Source organism: Sapajus apella, unplaced genomic scaffold (genome assembly GCF_009761245.1).
Source record: "Sapajus apella isolate SASKATOON/1434 unplaced genomic scaffold, GSC_monkey_1.0 scaffold62, whole genome shotgun sequence".
NCBI lineage: Eukaryota > Metazoa > Chordata > Mammalia > Primates > Cebidae > Sapajus > Sapajus apella.
The window spans coordinates 7,243,423-7,260,765 of NW_022437002.1; the positions used below are offsets into that span (position 1 = coordinate 7,243,423).

Genomic DNA, 17,343 nt, shown 5'->3' on the forward strand with positions numbered 1-17,343 from the left:
CACTTTGGGAGGCCGAGGCGGGTGGATCACGAGGTCAAGAGATCAAGACCATCCTGGTCAACATGGTGAAACCCCGTCTCTACCAAAAATACAAAAAATTAGCTGGGCATGGTGGCGCGTGCCTGTAATCCCAGCTACTCAGGAGGTTGAGGCAGGAGAATTGCCTGAACCCAGGAGGCGGAGGTTGCGGTGAGCCGAGATCGCGCCATTACACTCCAGCCTGGGTAACATGAGTGAAACTCCGTCTCAAATAAATAAATAAATAATAAAAAATTATTAAAAAAAAAATGAATTACTGATCCAAGCAACAATGTGGATGAATATCAAAAACATTTTGCTGAGCCAAGAGTCAGACAGAAAACAGTCCATTCTGAATTATTCTTTTTTTATACAATATATGATTTTATTAATAAATAGTGTAAAAGCATCAGTGATAACTGAATATTAAATTTTTTAAACAGCCATGTCTTGGTGTTAATATTGTGCATATTGGCCTCTATGGCACTACAAGTAAACAGATGAAAATATTGCCCATTTTCATGCACAGGTATTCAGCTATAACACTGTTTACAAACTATTATGGACAAGATAAATTCTGCAATAATTAATATTCATTTGGATGGCCACAATTATATGAATATTAAATCAAGGAATAGCCTATGTTCAATATACTCCAGATGTCAAATTGTAATGTTTAATATTATTTAAAACTTAATTCTTTATTTTATTTAAAGGGACATCTTTTGTGTATCTGGATGCTCAAATGAAAACTAGCAATGCATTCTTTGACCATAATAACAAAATTCACACAAAAGAGGGTGTGTGCTTCCACCTCTAAAAGAAGCAATACATTTCCTCATAATCTCTCTCTCTAGGTATCATTTTCCATATTATTAATGAAAATGCTTACCAGCACCAACAACAAAATTCTGTCTCCAAGGAAAAGTTAAAGTTAAAAAAGAGTGGTTCATTACATATATTAAAAAAAGTCAAATCTCAGCAACATTATTGCTGAAAATGACATCAATTAAACTTCTTAGCATCCACAAAGTATATTATTTCCATGAGGTTTCTATTATGTGCACATTTTCCTTAAGAAATAAGATGAAGTTTGGCCGGGCGCGGTGGCTCACGCCTGTAATCCCAGCATTTTGGGAGGCCGAGGCGGGTGGATCACGAGGTCAAGAGATCGAGACCATCCTGGTCAACGTGGTGAAACCCCGTCTCTACTAAAAATACAAAAATTCAGCTGGGCATGGTGGCGTGTGCCTGTAATCCCAGCTACTCAGGAGGCTGAGGCAGGAGAATTGCCTGAACCCAGGAGGCGGAGGTTGCGGGGAGCCGAGATCGCGCCATTGCACTCCAGCCTGGGTAACAAAAAAAAAAAAAAAAAAAAAGAAATAAGATGAAGTTTGAATAATACAGTCTGCGGTGTGGTGACATCAGCAACCGCCAGTTCTTGTCCATCAACAAGCCCCAATTCTTTCAATGTTTTGGAGAGATTTGGCCTTGTTCCTTCTTCAGTAGAGGTTACCGACTAGAAGTGAAGTGTTCTATTTTTTCCCTCTAGGGTGGCTGTGATGGCTGGAGATTTCATTTGCAGAGAAGTACTATTGGTTAGATAATCCAAAATCTCCTGTAATTTAGCTGATGGAGAAAACTGAATATTTTGAGGAAGCTGGCTACAGGCTGGGCAGCTTTCCTTTCTCTCTGTTTCAAATGTGTATGTATACAGCCCATCTACATCATTGAATACCAAGTAATTATTCAAGGGAATGAATGCACTTGTGGCTATTTTAAAAACCTCAATGGCACACACAGCTGCAATGACTGCATTTGTGGAAGCTACTGCAGGGATGATTCTTTTTACTACCCCTTGAGTGAGTCTATATGTAACGTCGCTAATATTATATTGTGATGCTCTCTCTAGGGATTTTTGGAAAATCCATTGTATATGTTCAGGATCATCTCCATCTAATGGAACCCCTTCTCCAAACGGCTGCTCCTTAGGCCACTGCAACATCCTTACACACTCAATACAGTGTTCTGGTTGCCTGGGCATAGATGCAGTGGTGCACATGGGAAAATTAACCTGTGATGGATAAAGTTCCAGTGCATTCGTTACAAGCAGTCATTTCAGGCAGAATCACCCAGGCATTTCCTTCAAAACCTTCTGTCTCCCCATCTATCAAAGCGATAATGGAGCTTGGATCTAAGACACCATCTTCATAACTTAGAAAAGATGTCAGCATGCCATTTATCCATCTTCTGGCTATGACAGAGTCCAATCCACAGACAATAATATGAAATTGTTGATAGAAAGTGTCATTATAATCTTGAATCTTGTTGAAATGTGGAATTACATTGCAATTAGGAACTCTGTCACTTAGAAATTCTGCAGCAACTTCAGCCTTAGGTCTTCTAACATCTTTAGGCCTAAATAAAAACTACCTATTTAGATTAGAAACATCTATAGTGTCCATATCTATAACATGAATCTGTCTAAAACCAGACAAGGCCAGATTTTTTAGGAGCTCACATCCTAAGCCGCCAGCTCCAAAGACTAGAACTTTACATGTATCTAACAAGAACTGGAGAGATGCAGTGCTCGGTTCGAAATCAGGGTGTGTGAAGGGTCCAGATCACTCGAGGAACTTCTTTACACGGTTCCAGCGACCTTCCCAGTCTCCGGTGTCCCCACACCCACCATCAACAGTCATTTTCTCAGCCAGCAGCTTCTCTATTCTCCTTCTTTTATTCTCCGGCTCCTTGCCATCCACCGTATTGTTCTCCGCCTCTTGCCAGGTGTGGAATGATTCTTTTTGTATGAAGTTGAAGAATGGATGAAACTCATCTATGGTGATAGAAATCAGGACAATGGTTGTCAATAGGGGATGGACATCAAGTGGAAGAGAATATGAGGGTGCTCTTTGGGTTCATGGAATATCTTTTTCTGTTATTTTTTTTTTTTTGAGACGGAGTTTCCCTCTTGTTACCCATGCTGGAGTGCAATGGTGCGATCTCGGCTCACCGCAACCTCCGCCTCCTGGATTCAGGCAATTCTCCTGCCTCAGCCTCCTGAGTAGCTGGGATTACAGGCACGTGCCACCATGCCCAGCTGATTTTTTGTATATTTAGTAGAGACGGGGTTTCACCATGTTGACCAGGATGGTCTCGATCTCTTGACCTCGTGATCCACCCGCCTCGGCCTCCCAAAGTGCTGGGATTACAGGCGTGAGCCACCGCGCCCGGTCTCTTTTTTTTTTTTTTTTAAAGATGAGGTTTCACCATGTTGGCCAGGCTGGTTTTGAACTCCTGACCTCAGGTGATCCACCCACCTCAGCCTCCCAAAGTGCTAGGATTACAGGCGTGAGCCACCTCGCCCGGCTGGAAATATCTTTTAAAATCTTAGTGAGTTGGTGGTGACACTGGTATATTGATTTATCAAAGCTCTTTAAACTGTACACTTTAGATCTATGCATTTGCTGTATCTACAATTTTACTTTAAAAAAAACTAAAACCCACTGTGGCCAGGCACAGTGGTTCATGCCTGTAATCCCAGCACTTTGGGAGGCCAAGGTGGGCAGATCATGAGGTCAGGAGATTGAGACTATCCTGGCTAGGACACAGTGAAACCCGATCTCTACTAAAAATACAAAAAATTAGCTGAGTGTGGTGGCATGCACCAGTAGTCTCAGCTACTTGGGAGGCTGAGGCAGGAGAATCACTTGAACCCGGGAGGCAGAGGTTGCAGTGAGCTGAGATCGAGCCACTGCACTCCAGCCTGGGCAACAGATCGAGACTCCGTCTCAAAAAGTAAATAAATAAAATAAATAAATACATAGCACTGGTATAGTAGAAAGAACAAAGAACATTGGTGTTAAAACACTGGTGTTAAAAGTTTTAGATTTTGACATTTCTAGTTGCTAGCTGTGTAAAGTCATGTACACAGGCCTTAAATTTTTCATCTATAAAAAGGGAAAGTTATTTACCTCACTGGGTCTTTTTTTACTGTAGCAAATATGTATAACAAAATCTAGGCTAGGCACGGTGGCTCACACCTGTAATCATAGTACTTTGGGAGGCTGAGGTGGTGGATTGCCTGAGCTCAGGAGTTCGAGACCAGTCTGGGCAACGGGGTGAAACCCTGTATCTACTAAAATACAGAAAATTAGCCAGGTGTGGTGGCGTGTGCCAGTAATCCCAGCTACTCAGGAGGCTGAGACAGGAGAATCGCTTGAACCCAGAAGGCAGAGGTTGCAGTGAGCTGAGGTGGCACCTTTGCACTCCAGGCTGGGTGACAGAGCTAGACTATGTCTCAAAAACAAAACAAAAAATTTACCCTTGTAACCATGTTTAAGTATACAGTTCTGTGGCATTAAATTCATTTACACTGTTGTGCAACCATCATCACCATCCATTTCCAGAGCTTTTTCCTCTTTTCAACTGAAACTTTGTACCCATTAAATACTTAATCCTCCTTTACTACTTCTCTAGTCCCTAGCAACCACCATTATACTTCTTTTCTCTATGAAATTAACTAAACTAGAAACCTCATATAAGTGGAATTCTAAAATATTTGTTATTTTGTGACTGGCTTATTTCATTTAACATACTATCTTCAAGGTTCATTCATGTTGTAATGTGTTAAAATTCCCTTCTTTTTTAAGGCTGAATATTCCATTTTATGCATGTATCACATTTTGTCTATTCATCCTTTGGTAGACACTTGGATTGCTTTCACCTTTTGACTATTATGAGTAATGCTGCTGTGGACACAGGTGCACACATATCTGTTCAGGCCCCTGCTTTCATTTCTTTTTGGATATATACCCACAAGTGAATATACTGAATTATACAGCAATTCTGTGTACATGTATATACATATACATATATCCTTTTTTTTTTTTTTTTTTTTGGGATGGAGTTTTGCTCTTGTTACCCAGGCTGGAGTGCAATGGCGCGATCTCGGCTCACTGCAACCTCCGCCTCCTGGGTTCAGGTAATTCTCCTGCCTCAGCCTCCTGAGTAGCTGGGACCACAGGCACGCGCCACCATGCCTAGCTAATTTTTTGTAGTTTTAGTAGAGACAGGGTTTCACCGTGTTGACCAGGATGGCCTCGATCTCTTGACCTCATGATCCACCCGCCTCGGCCTCCCAAAGTGCTGGGATTACAGGCTTGAGCCACCGCGCCCGGCCTCATATATCCTTTTTGAGACAGAGTATTGCTCTGTCACCCAGGCTGGAAGTGCAATGGTGTGATCTCAGCTCACTGCAACCTCTGCCTCCCAGGTTCAAGCGATTCTCCCTGCCTCAGTCTTCTGAGTAGCTGGGATTACAGGCGCCCACCACCACACCTAGCTAATTTTTGTATTTTTAGTACAGTCGGGGTTTTGCCATGTTGGCCAGGCTGGTCTTGAACTACTGACCTCAGGTAATCCGCCTGCCTTGGCCTCCCAAAGTGCTGGGATTACAGGCATGAGCCACCGTGCTGGGCCCCATTTACTCATTTTTTAATTGTTCATTTTTTGTTGTTGAGTTGTAGATGGGTTTGTTTTTGTTTTTGTGTTTATTTGTTTTTGAGACAGAGTCTAACTCTGTCACCCAGGCTGGAGTGCAGTGGCACAATCTCCGTTCACTGCAACCTCCACCTCCCAGGCTCAAGCCATTCTCCTGCCTCAGCCTCCCGAGTAACTGGGATTACAGGCATGCGCCACTGTGCCCAGCTAATTTTTGTATTTTTAGTAGAGACAGGGTTTCACCATGTTGTCCAGGCTGGTCTTGAACTCCTGACCTCAGGCGATCCACTGGCCTCAGCCTCCCAAAGGGCTGGAATTACAGGCATGAGCCACTGCACTCAGCCTTAGTTGTAGGTGTTTTTAATATATTCTTTATATATTTTGGATAGCAGTTCTTTACCAAATATACAATTTACATATATTTTCTCCTATCCTGTGGGCTGCCTTTTTTTTCTCTTTTAGTAACATTCTTTAATGCACAAAAGTTATAATTAATTAATTATGTTTTTCAGAGACAGGGCCTTGCTCTGTTGCCCAGGCTGGAGTGCAGTGGCGCGGTCTCGGCTCACCACAACCTCTGACTCCTGGGCTCAAGCAATTCTCCCACCTTTCCAATAGCTGGGACTACAGGCACACGCCATCATGTCCAGCTAATCTTTGTATTTTTTGTAGAGACGAAGTTTCACCATGTTGCAAAGGCTGCTCTCAAACTCCTGAGCTCAGGTGAAATGCCTTCCTTGGCCTCCCAAAGCGCTGGAATTACAGTGTGAACCATGATGCCAGCCTAATATTTTTTATTTTTTTGTAGAGATGGGGAGGGTCTCACTTTGTTTCCCAGGCTGGTCTTAAACTCATGGCCTCAAGTGATCCTCCCACCTCGGCTTCCCAAACTGCTGGAGTTACAGGTATGAGCCACCATGCCTGGTCAAAATATTTAATTTTGATGAAGTTCAACTTAACTATTTTTGATTTTGTTGTCTGTGCTTTGGTGTCATATCTAAGAAATCATTGGTAAACTAATGTTGTGAAGCTGTTGCCTTTATTTTTTCTTTTAAGGGTTTTATCATTTTAGCTTTTTTTTTTTTTTTTTGAGATGGAGTTTTGCTCTTGTCGCCCAGGCTGGAGTGCAATGGTGCGATCTCTGCTCATCCAACCTCCACCTCCCAGGTTCAAGCAATTCTCTTGCCTCAGCAGCTAATTTTGCATCTTTAGTAGAGATGGGGGTTTCTCCATGTTGGTCAGGCTGGTCTCGAACTCCTGACCTCAGGTGATCTGCCCACCTTGGCCTCCCAACGTGCTGGGATTACAGGCGTGAGCCACCGCACTTGGTGTTTTAGCTTTTATGTTTAGGTCTTTCATTCATTTTGAGTTAATGTTTCTGTACAGTGTAAGATAAGGATCCAGCTTCATTCTTTTGCCCTGTGGAGATCCAGTTTTCCTAATAGCATTTGTTGAAAAGACTGTCCTTTCCCCTATTGAATAATCTTTACACTCTTGTTGAAAATCATTTAACCATATATATATTTATAAGGGTTTATTCTTGACCTCTCTATTCCATTTCATTGGTCTGCCTGTCTGTCTTTATGTAGTACCACACTCTTTTGAGTACAATGGCATGTAGTAAGTTTTGAAATCTGAAAATGTGAAAACTCCAATTCTGGAATTTTGTTCTTCTTTTAAAAATCATGTTGGCTATTCAGGGTCTCTTGAGATTCCATATGAATTTTAGGATAATTTTTTTATTTCTATAAAATAGTCATTGGGGTTTTAATAGGGATTGTGCTGAATTTGTGTATTACTTTGGGTAGTACTGTCATCTTAACAAAATTAAATCTTTCAATCCATGAGCACAGGATGTTATTTGTGTTTTTCTTAAATTTCTTTCAGCAACAATTTGTAATTTTCGATGTGCAAGTCTCTTGCCTCCTTGGTTAAGTTTACATTTAAGTATTTTATTATTTTTGATGCTATTTTAAGCGAAATTGTTTTCTTAATTTATTTTTTTGATTGTTCATTTTTAGCGTATAGTAACACAACTGATTTTTATGTGTTGATTTTGTATCCTGGAACTTTGCTGAATTCACTTACGAGTTTTAACAGATTTTTAGTTGAACCTTTAGGGTTCTCTGTAGCTAAGATCATGTCATCCATAAACAAAGCTAAATTTACTCATTTGTTTTCAATTAGGAAGCCTTTTCTTTCTTTTTCTTGCTCAATTGCTGTGGCTAGGACTTCCATTGCTATATGTAAGTGGTGAAAGCAAGCATCTTTGTTTTGTTCCTGATTTGAAAGGAAAATCTTTTAGTCTTTCACCAGTATTATGTTGGCTGTGGGTTTTCATATATGCCTTTTAGTGTACTGAGGTAATTTCCTTCTATTCCTGGCTTGTTGAGTGTTTTTATCACAATAAAAAAAGTGTTAAATTTTATAAAATGGGCCAGGCTGATCGGCTCCTGCTTATAATCCCACCACTTTGGGAGGCCAAGGTGGGTGGATCACTTGAGCTTAGGAGTTTAAGATCAGCCTTGGGAAAATGGTGAAATCCCATCTCTACAAAAAAATGTAAAAATTAGTTAGTGTGGTGGCACGTACCTATAATCCCAGCCTCTGGGGGGCCTGAGGCAGGAGATTGCTTTAGCCTGGGAGGCAGAGGTTGCACTAGGCCAGGATCATGCCACTGCACTCCAGCTTGGGTGACAAAGTAAGACCCCGTCTCAAAAAAAAAAAAAAATTATAAAATGATTCTTGGGGCCGGGCGCGGTGGCTCACGCCTGTAATCCCAGTACTTTGGGAGGCCGAGGCGGGTGGATCACGAGGTCAAGAGATCGAGACCATCCTGGTCAACATGGTGAAACCCCGTCTCTACTAAAAATACAAAAAATCAGCTGGGCATGGTGGCGCATGCCTGTAATCCCAGCTACTCAGGAGGCTGAGGCAGGAGAATTGCCTGAACCCAGGAGGCGGAGGTTGCGGTGAGCCGAGATTGCGCCATTGCACTCCAGCCTGGGTAACAAGAGTGAAACTCCGTCTCAAAAAAAATAAATAAATAAATAAATAAATAAAATGATTCTTGGGTTTTTTTTGTATCCATTAAAATAATTATGTTGTTATTTTTTTCTCCTTCATCCTGTTAATGTGGCATACTACATTGATTTTCTTTTCTTTTTTTTTTGTTTCTTTGAGACAGGATCTCGCTCTGTCCAGCAGGCTGGAGTGCAGTGGTACAATCACAGCTCACTGAAACCTCATACTTCTGGGCTCAAATGATGCTTCCACCTCAGCCTCCCAAGCTGCTGGTATTATAGGTGTGAGCCACTGTATCTGGACTGGTTTATTTTAATATGTTGAAATATTAAAATCCTTGTGTTCTAGGAATAAATCCCACTTGGTCATCATAATGGTTTATTTTAGATGTCAGCTTTTAGTAAAAAGGCATTGTGGCATGTACCTGTGGCCCTAGCTAATGGGGAGGCTGAGGCAGGAGGATTGCTTGAGCACAGGAGTTTAAGGCTACAGTATGCTATGATTGTGCCTATGAATGGCTACTGCACTCTAGTATGAGGAACACAGGGAGATCCTGTCTCAAAAAGAAAGAAACAGCAAGGAAAGAAGGAAGGAAGGAAGGAAGGAAGGAGAGAAAGTAAGAAAGAAAGAGAGAAAGAGAGAAAGAGAGAGAAAGAAAGAGCTGGTAAAGGATTATTTCTAGGTGTGTCTGTAAGGGTGTTTCCAAAGGAGATTGTCATGTGAGTCAGTGGACTGAGTGGGAAAGCAGCACCCTCAATGTAGACAGGTACCATCTAATCAGCTAAGTGTTTAGACACAACAAAAAAGAGGAGAAATATATTTTCTTTCTTTCTCCCCTGGAATTGGGACACTCTCCTTCTCCTGCCCTTGGATACTGAAACTCCAGGCTCTCCAGCCTTGGGATTCTAGAACTTACACTAATGGCCCCCTGAGTTCTCAGGTCTTTGGCTTTGAATAAGAATAATACCATTGGCTTCCCTGATTCTGAGGCTTTAGGACTTGGACTGAACCACACTTCTGACATCCCAGGGTCTCCGGCTTGCAGACAGCCTGTTGTGGACTTCTCAGCTTCCATAATCACATGAATCAATTCCCCTAATATATCCATTTTCTCTCTTACTCATATGTATCTGGAGAACTCTGACTTATATAATAATGATGTATAATCCTTTTAATAAGCTGTTGAATTTGGCTTGCCATTATTTTGAGATTTTGGCATCAATATTCACAAGGTGCATATAGCTGTGTGGTTTTTTTTTTTTTTTTTTTTTGGTTTCTCTGTCTAGTTTTGGTATCAGGGTAATGCTGGCTTATAGAATAAGTTAGGAGGTATACCCTTATCTCCAATTTTTTAGAAGAGTTTGAGCAGAACTGGTGTTAATTCTTCTGTAAACACTTGGTGAAATTAATCAAAGGCAAGTAAGTGGTGATAAGCAGAAAAAAAAATGTTTGGTGGAATTCACCAGGGAAGGCATATAGCTGGTCCTGGGATTTCCTTTGTTGGGAGGTTTTTGATTACTGTTTCATTTTTTTTTTAAATTAGTTATATGTCTGTTCAGATTTTCTATTTCTTCATGATTCAGTCTTGGTAGGTTGTATGTTTCTGGGAATTTGTCCATTTCTTCTAAGTTATGCAAGTTTTTGGCATGTAATTGTTCACAATTCTCTTTTATAATTCTTTTTACTTTTGCAAAATTGGTAATAGTGTCCTGCTTTTATTACTGATTTTAGTTATTTGAGTCTTGTCTTTTTCATTCTTTTTTTTTTTTTTTTTTTGAGACAGAGTTTTGCTCTTGTTACCCAGGCTGGAGTGCAATGGCACGATCTCGGCTCACTGCAACCTCCGCCTCCCGGGTTCAGGCAATTCTCCTGCCTCAGCCTCCTGAGTAGCTGGGATTACAGGCACGCGCCACCATGCCCAGCTAATTTTTTGTAGTTTTAGTAGAGACGGGGTTTCACCATGTTGACCAGGATGGTCTCGATCTCTTGACCTCGTGATCCACCCGCCTCGGCCTCCCACAGTGCTGGGATTACAGGCTTGAGCCACCGCGCCCGGCCTGTCTTTTTCATTCTTAGTTAATTTAGCTAAAGGTTTGTCACTTTCATTGATGTTTTTGAAGAAGCAACTCTTGGTTTTTTTATTCTCTCATTGGGTTAGTGTGAAGATTAAATAAGATAATGAGTTACCAATTCCTAACGAAGAATGCAAATGGTCATGGTCATAGTTTAAAGAGTTGTTCCTCTTAAAATAGTTTTCAAAACTTTATTTTAAACATTTATTTATTTACCAGGTTCATAGCTTCAATTAAAATAATCTAAAGAAATGAAGAGAACAGCAAGATAGTATCAGTCTATCAAATTGGCGTAGTTAGAAAAAGCCCCAGTTAGAAGATACCCTCTGAGGGCTGGGTGCAGTGGCTTACACCTGTAATCCCAGCACGTTGGGAGGCAAAGGAGGGTAGATCACCTGAGTCAGGAGTTTGAGATCAGCCTGGCCAACATGGTGAAAACCTGTCTCTACTAAAAACACAAAAATTAGCCAGGCATGGTAGCATCAGACTGTAATCCCAGCTACTTGATAGGCTGAGGCAGGAGAATCACTTGAGCCCAGGAGGTAGAGGTTGCAGTGAACTGAGATTGTGCCATTGCACTCCAGCCTGGGTGACAGAGTGAGACTCCAAAATAAGTCACCCTCTTGTGTGTGCTGATAGTTAATTGGAAGAGGGATTCTGGGATGTTGCTAATATTTTATTTATTAACCTAGGAACTGGTTTCATGTTTTAAAAATTAATTGACCAGTGGGGAGTTATTGTTTACTGGGTAGAGAATTTCTGTTTTGCAAGATGAAGAGAGTTCTGATGATGGGTGGTGATGGTTGCACAACAATGTGAATGTACTTAATTCTACTGAACTGTATACTTAAAAATAGTTGAATGGTAAGCTTTATGTTATGTGTATTTCACCACAGTTTTAAAAAATCCATTAAGCAGTCAGGCACAGTTGCTCATACCTGTACTCCCAGAACTTTGGGAGGCTGAGGCAGGCGGATCACAAGGTCAGGAGTTCGAGACCAGCCTGGCCAATATGGTGAAACCCCCATCTCTACTAAAAATACAAAAATTAGTCAGGCGTGGTGGCATATGCCTGTAGTCCCAGCTACTCAGGAGGCTGAGGCAGGAGAATCACTTGAACCTGGGAGGTGGAGGTTGCAGTGAGCTGAGATTGTACCGCTGCACTCTGGCCTGGGCAACAGAGCGAGACTCCATCTTGAAAAAAAAAAAATCAATTAAGCTATATACTTGTGATTTGTGCCCTGTTCTGTATGTAAGTTATATTTTAAAAAATACAGTACCCAGTAATGGAAGCCTGCAGTAAGCAGACACCGCTAATGAAAGTGTAAATTGATATCTTTTTGGAAGGCAATCTGGCAACACGTATCAAAAGCTACAATCTTTGACTCAGCAATCCTACTTCTAGGAATTTATCCTAAGGAAATATTTAAGATGTTTGCAAAAGTCTGTGTACAAGGAAATTTACTGTAATGTTGCTTATATTGGATACAAGGACATTTACCACAGCAAGAAACTGGAAACCACCTAAATGTCCCATAAAACGGGTCTGGTTAAAAATCTATATATAAAGGCTGGGCACAGTGGATTACGTCTGTAATCTCAGCATTTTGGGAGGCTGAGGCAAGCAGATCACAAGGTCAGGAGTTTAAGACCAGCCTGGGCCGGGCGCGGTGGCTCAAGCCTGTAATCCCAGCACTGTGGGAGGCCGAGGCGGGTGGATCACGAGGTCAAGAGATCGAGACCATCCTGGTCAACATGGTGAAACCCTGTCTCTACTAAAACTACAAAAAATTAGCTGGGCATGGTGGCGCGTGCCTGTAATCCCAGCGACTCAGGAGGCTGGGGCAGGAGAATTGCCTGAACCCAGGAGGCGGAGGTTGCGGTGAGCCGAGATCGCGCCATTGCACTCCAGCCTGGGTAACAAGAGCGAAACTCCATCTCAAAAAAAAAAAAAAAAAAAAGACCAGCCTGGCCAATATAGTGAAACCCCATCTCCACTAAAAATACAAAAATTAGCCTAGTATGGTGGCACACGCCTGTAGTCCAAGCTACTCAGGAGGCTGAGGCAGGAGAATCTCTTGAACCTGGGAGGTGGAGGTTGCAGTGAGCCGAGACCATGCTATTGCACTCCAGCCCGGGTGAGAGAGTGAGACTCCATCTCAAAAAAGAAAAAAAAAATTATGTATATAAAATTTAGCCACACAATGGAATATTATTCTTCTGTACAATGCTGTTAGGAGTTATTAATTTGAAGCTTATGGAAAGGTTGCAAATTGGGGGCTTTGCAGATATTTCTTGTTGGCTTATACGGAAAGTTTAAAACTATTTTACTTAATTGACAGCACTCAAAAACTGAGAAATTCCATGCTGTATCTATACAATGGAATGTTAGCCATAAAAGGAAATGAAGTACTGATACATGTTACAACATGGCTGAAGCTTGAAAACAGTATGCTACGTGAAAGAAGTCATTCACAAAAATCACATATTGTATGAATGCATTAGTGTGAAATGTCCAGAATAGGGAAATCTATAGAGACAGGAAGTAGATTAGAGGTTGCTTAGGAATGCAGGGGAGTGCGGGCCAGGGAGACAGGAGAGCAATAGCTAAAGTGTATTTTTTTGAGGTGATGCAAATGTTCTAAAAGTGATGATGGTGATGGTTACTCATATCTATAAAAATAGTAAAAACCTTTGAATTGGCCAGGCATGGTAGCTCATGCCTATAATCCCAGCACTTTGGGAGACCGAGGCGGGCAGATCGTGTGAGGTCAGGAGTTCGAGATCAGCCTGGTCAACATGAAGAAATCTCGTCTCTACTGAAAATATAAAAATTAGCCGGGCATGGTGGTGGGTGCCTGTGATCCCAGCTACTCGGGGGGCTTAGGCAGGAGAATCGCTTGAACCTGGGAAGTGGAGGTTGCAGTGAGCCGAGATCATGCCACTGCACTCCAGCCTGGGCAACAGAGCAAGACTCTGTCCCCAAAAAAACAAAACAAAACAAAAAATCATTGAGTTGTACATGTTAAATGTACAACCTGTATGGTATATAAGTGATAGTTCAGCAAAGCTGTTTTTAAAAAATTGGATTCTGCACTTTTACACTGTTGGTGGGAGTGTAAATTAGTTCAACCATTGTGGAAGGCAGTGTGGTGATTCTTCAAGGACCTAGAAATAGAAATTCCATTTGACCCAGCAATCCCATTACTGGGTATATATCCAAAGGATTATAAATCGTTCTACTATAAGGACACATGCACACGAATGTTCATTGCAGCACTGTTTACAATAGCAAAGACTTAGAACCAACCCAAATGCCCACCGATGATAGACTGGACAGGGAAAATGTGGCACATATATACCATGGAATACTGTGCAGCCATAAAAAATGATGAGTTCGTGTCCTTTGTAGGGACATGGATGAGCCTAGAAACCATCATTCTCAGCAAACTGACACAGAACAGAAAACCAAACACCACGTTTTCACTCAAAGGCGGGTGTTGAACAGTGAGAACACATGGACATAGGGAGGGGAGCATCACACACTGGGGTCTGTCGGGGGGAAATAGGGGAGGGACAGCAGGGGGTAGGAAGTTGGGGAGAGATAGCATGGGGAGAAATGCCAAATATAGGTGATGGGGAGGAAGGCAGCAAATCACACTGCCATGTGTGTACCTATACAACAATCTTGCATGTTCTTCACATGTACCCCAAAACCTAAAATGCAATAAAAAAAAAATTGGGTTCTGGGTACATATCCAAAATAATTGGAAGCAGGATCTCAAAGAGATTTTTGCACACTCATGTCATAGCAGCATTATTCATAATAACCAACAGGCGGACAACTCGTGTCCATTGATGGATGAATGGATAAACAAATGTGGCATATATATGCAATGTATATCATTCGGTCTTAAAAAGGAAGGAAATTCTGACACATGTTGCAACTGGATGAACCTTGAAGACTTTATGCTAACTGAAACAAACCAGTCACAAAAGGACAAATACTGTATGATTTATTTACATGAGGCATCTAGAGTAGCCAAATTCATAGAAATAGAAAGAATGTTGATTGTCAGGGGCTGGGGAGAAGGAAAATAGTGGAATTAATTATTGTTTATTGGATATAGAGGTTCAGTTTGCAAGAGAAAAAAAATTCTGGAGAGTGAATGCCCAACTAAGTGAATATTCTTAACACGATTGAAATGTAAACCTAGGGCTAGGCGCGATGGCTCACGCCTGTAATCTCAGCACTTTGGGAGGCCCAGGCGGGCGGATCACGAGGTCAGGAGTTCGAGACCAGCCTGACCAACATGGTGGAACCTGTCTCTACTAAAAATACAAACATTTATCAGGTGTGGTGGTGCGGGCCTATAATCCCAGCTACTCAGGAGGCTGAAGCAGGAAAATGGCTTGAACAAGGGAGGCAGAGGTTTCAGTGAGCCAAGATGGCACTATTGCACTCCAGCCTGGTGACAAAGTGAGACTTTGTCTCAAAAAAAAAAGGAATGTAAACTTAGGCTGGGCCTGGTGGCCCAGGCCTGTAATCACAGCACTTTGGGAGGCCGAGGTGGGCGGATCACCTGAGTTCAGTTCAAGACCAGCCTGACCAACACAGTGAAACTCCATCTCTACTAAAAATACAAAAAATTAGCCGGACATGGTCGTGCACCTGTAATCCCAGCTACTCGGGGAGACTGAGGCACGAGAATCGCTTGAACCTGGGAGGCGGAGGTTGCAGTGAGCCAAGATCACACCACTGCACACTAGCCTCTAGTCTGGGCAACAGAGTAAGACTCAGTCTCAAAAAAAGAAAAAAGAAAGAAAGAAGGAAATGTAAACTTAAATAGTTAAGGTGATAAATGTTATGAGTATTTAACTTCGATTAAAATGTAAAAGAGCCAGGCACATTAGCTCACACCTGTAAACCCAGCACTTTGGGAGGCGGAGGTAGGTGGATCCCCTGAGGTCAGGAGTTCGACATCTGGCCAGCCAACCTGGTGAAACCTCTCTCTACTAAAAATACAAAAATTTGCTGGGCGTGGTGGCGGGTGCCTGTAATCCCAGCTACTTGGGATGCTGAGGCAGGAGAATCACTTGAACCCGGGAGGTGGAGGTTACAGTGTACCAAGACTGTACCACTGCACTCCAGCCTGGGCGACAGAGTGAGACTCTGTCTCAAAAAAAAAAGTAAAAGAAGGCTGGGTGTGGTGGCTTGCACCAGTAATTCCAGCACTTTTAGAGCTGGAGGCGGGCGGATCACTTGAGGTCAGGAGTTTGAGACCAGCCTGGCCAACATGACGAAACCCTGTCTCTACTAAAATTACAAACAAATTAGCCTGGCATGGTGGTATGCGCCTGTTATCCCAGCTGCTAGGGAGGCTGAGGCAGGAGAATTGCTTGAACTCAGGAGGTGAAGGTTGCAGTCAGCCAAGATTGCACCACTGCACTCCAGTCTGGGCAACAGCAAGACTCTGTCTTAAAAAAATAAAAATAAATAAATAAAAGGAATCAGGAAATTTCAAATATAGTCCAATTTCTGAGTTAGCAGTGTGAAGATCTGGCAAGGCTGGGTTGGCATTCCCTCTTGGGAAAAATATCCTGGAATGAGTAGTGGCTGCCCTGCCAGAGAGGGCATGAGCTTTCTGCTATTCATTTATGCTGCACACCAGCAACTGTAAGCATTTGCATTTGTAACCTTGGTCCTGGGGTAAGTATTTGCATTTGCAACCTTTGCTCTGAAATTGTCTAAAGTTGGAGTCAGACAGCCTAAATATCTATCAGGTTCCTCCTCTTATTAGCTATGGTGACAACCTATAGTCACTTAACCTCTGAGAGTCGGTGTCCTCTCCTGTAAAATAATGTGGATAAAATGTTCTCTAACAGGCAAGATGAATAATGTGTGTGAAAATACCTTGTAAGCAATAAATTGCTGTTCATACAGAAAGCAAAATAAATAACATTCATTCCAATCCTGTTGTTTAATGTATGCTGAATTTTTTGTTGATGATAACATTATTTTTTCATTTATTTCAGCTTTATATTATTTTAATCAGATTTCTGAGGAAACGAGTTTAAAAATTATTTGATTTTAAAAATAAGTAATATATTTCCTTTTAGTTTTTAGTTTAAAATCTCCAAAGGTATAGAATGAAGATTATTCCCCCAATCTTCCTTTATCTTGGAAGTTACAAATTTGTGGTTACATGTAATAGTAGAAGTTACCATGTGTAATTACTACTATGACATAGGTAACTACTACTACCTATGTAGCAGAAGTTACAAATATGTAACTACGTGCACCCCATTTTCCTTGCATGTCTCCAGAGTTTTAAAGTGCATATTCTGGACCTGGCACAGCGGTTCACGCCTATAATCCTGGCACTATGGGAGGCTGAGGCGGATGGATCATGGGAAGTCAGGAGTTCAGGCCAGCCTGGCCAATATATAGTGAAACCTCGTCTCTACTAAAAAAATGTGCTAGGTGTGGTTGCACTCACCTGTAGTCCCAGCTGCTTGGAAAGCTGAGGCAGGACAATCGCTTGAACCTGGGAGGTGGAGGTTACAGTGAGCTGAGATCGCGCCACTGCACGCCAGCTGGGCGACAAAGCAGGACTCTGTCTCTCAATAAATAAATAAATAAATTTAATTAAATTAAAAAGTGCATATTCTGTTTTTCTTTTTTTGTGGGGGAAGTGATTTTTAATATAAAGCTTTTTACAACTTT

The 17,343-nt window shown here is 41.8% G+C and overlaps 1 pseudogene; it reads right to left on the reverse strand.

The window, feature by feature from the left end:
- Positions 1 to 989: 989 nt before the first annotated feature.
- The window catches only part of LOC116529588, a 19,372-nt pseudogene continuing 3,018 nt past the window's right edge, over positions 990 to 17,343 (reverse strand).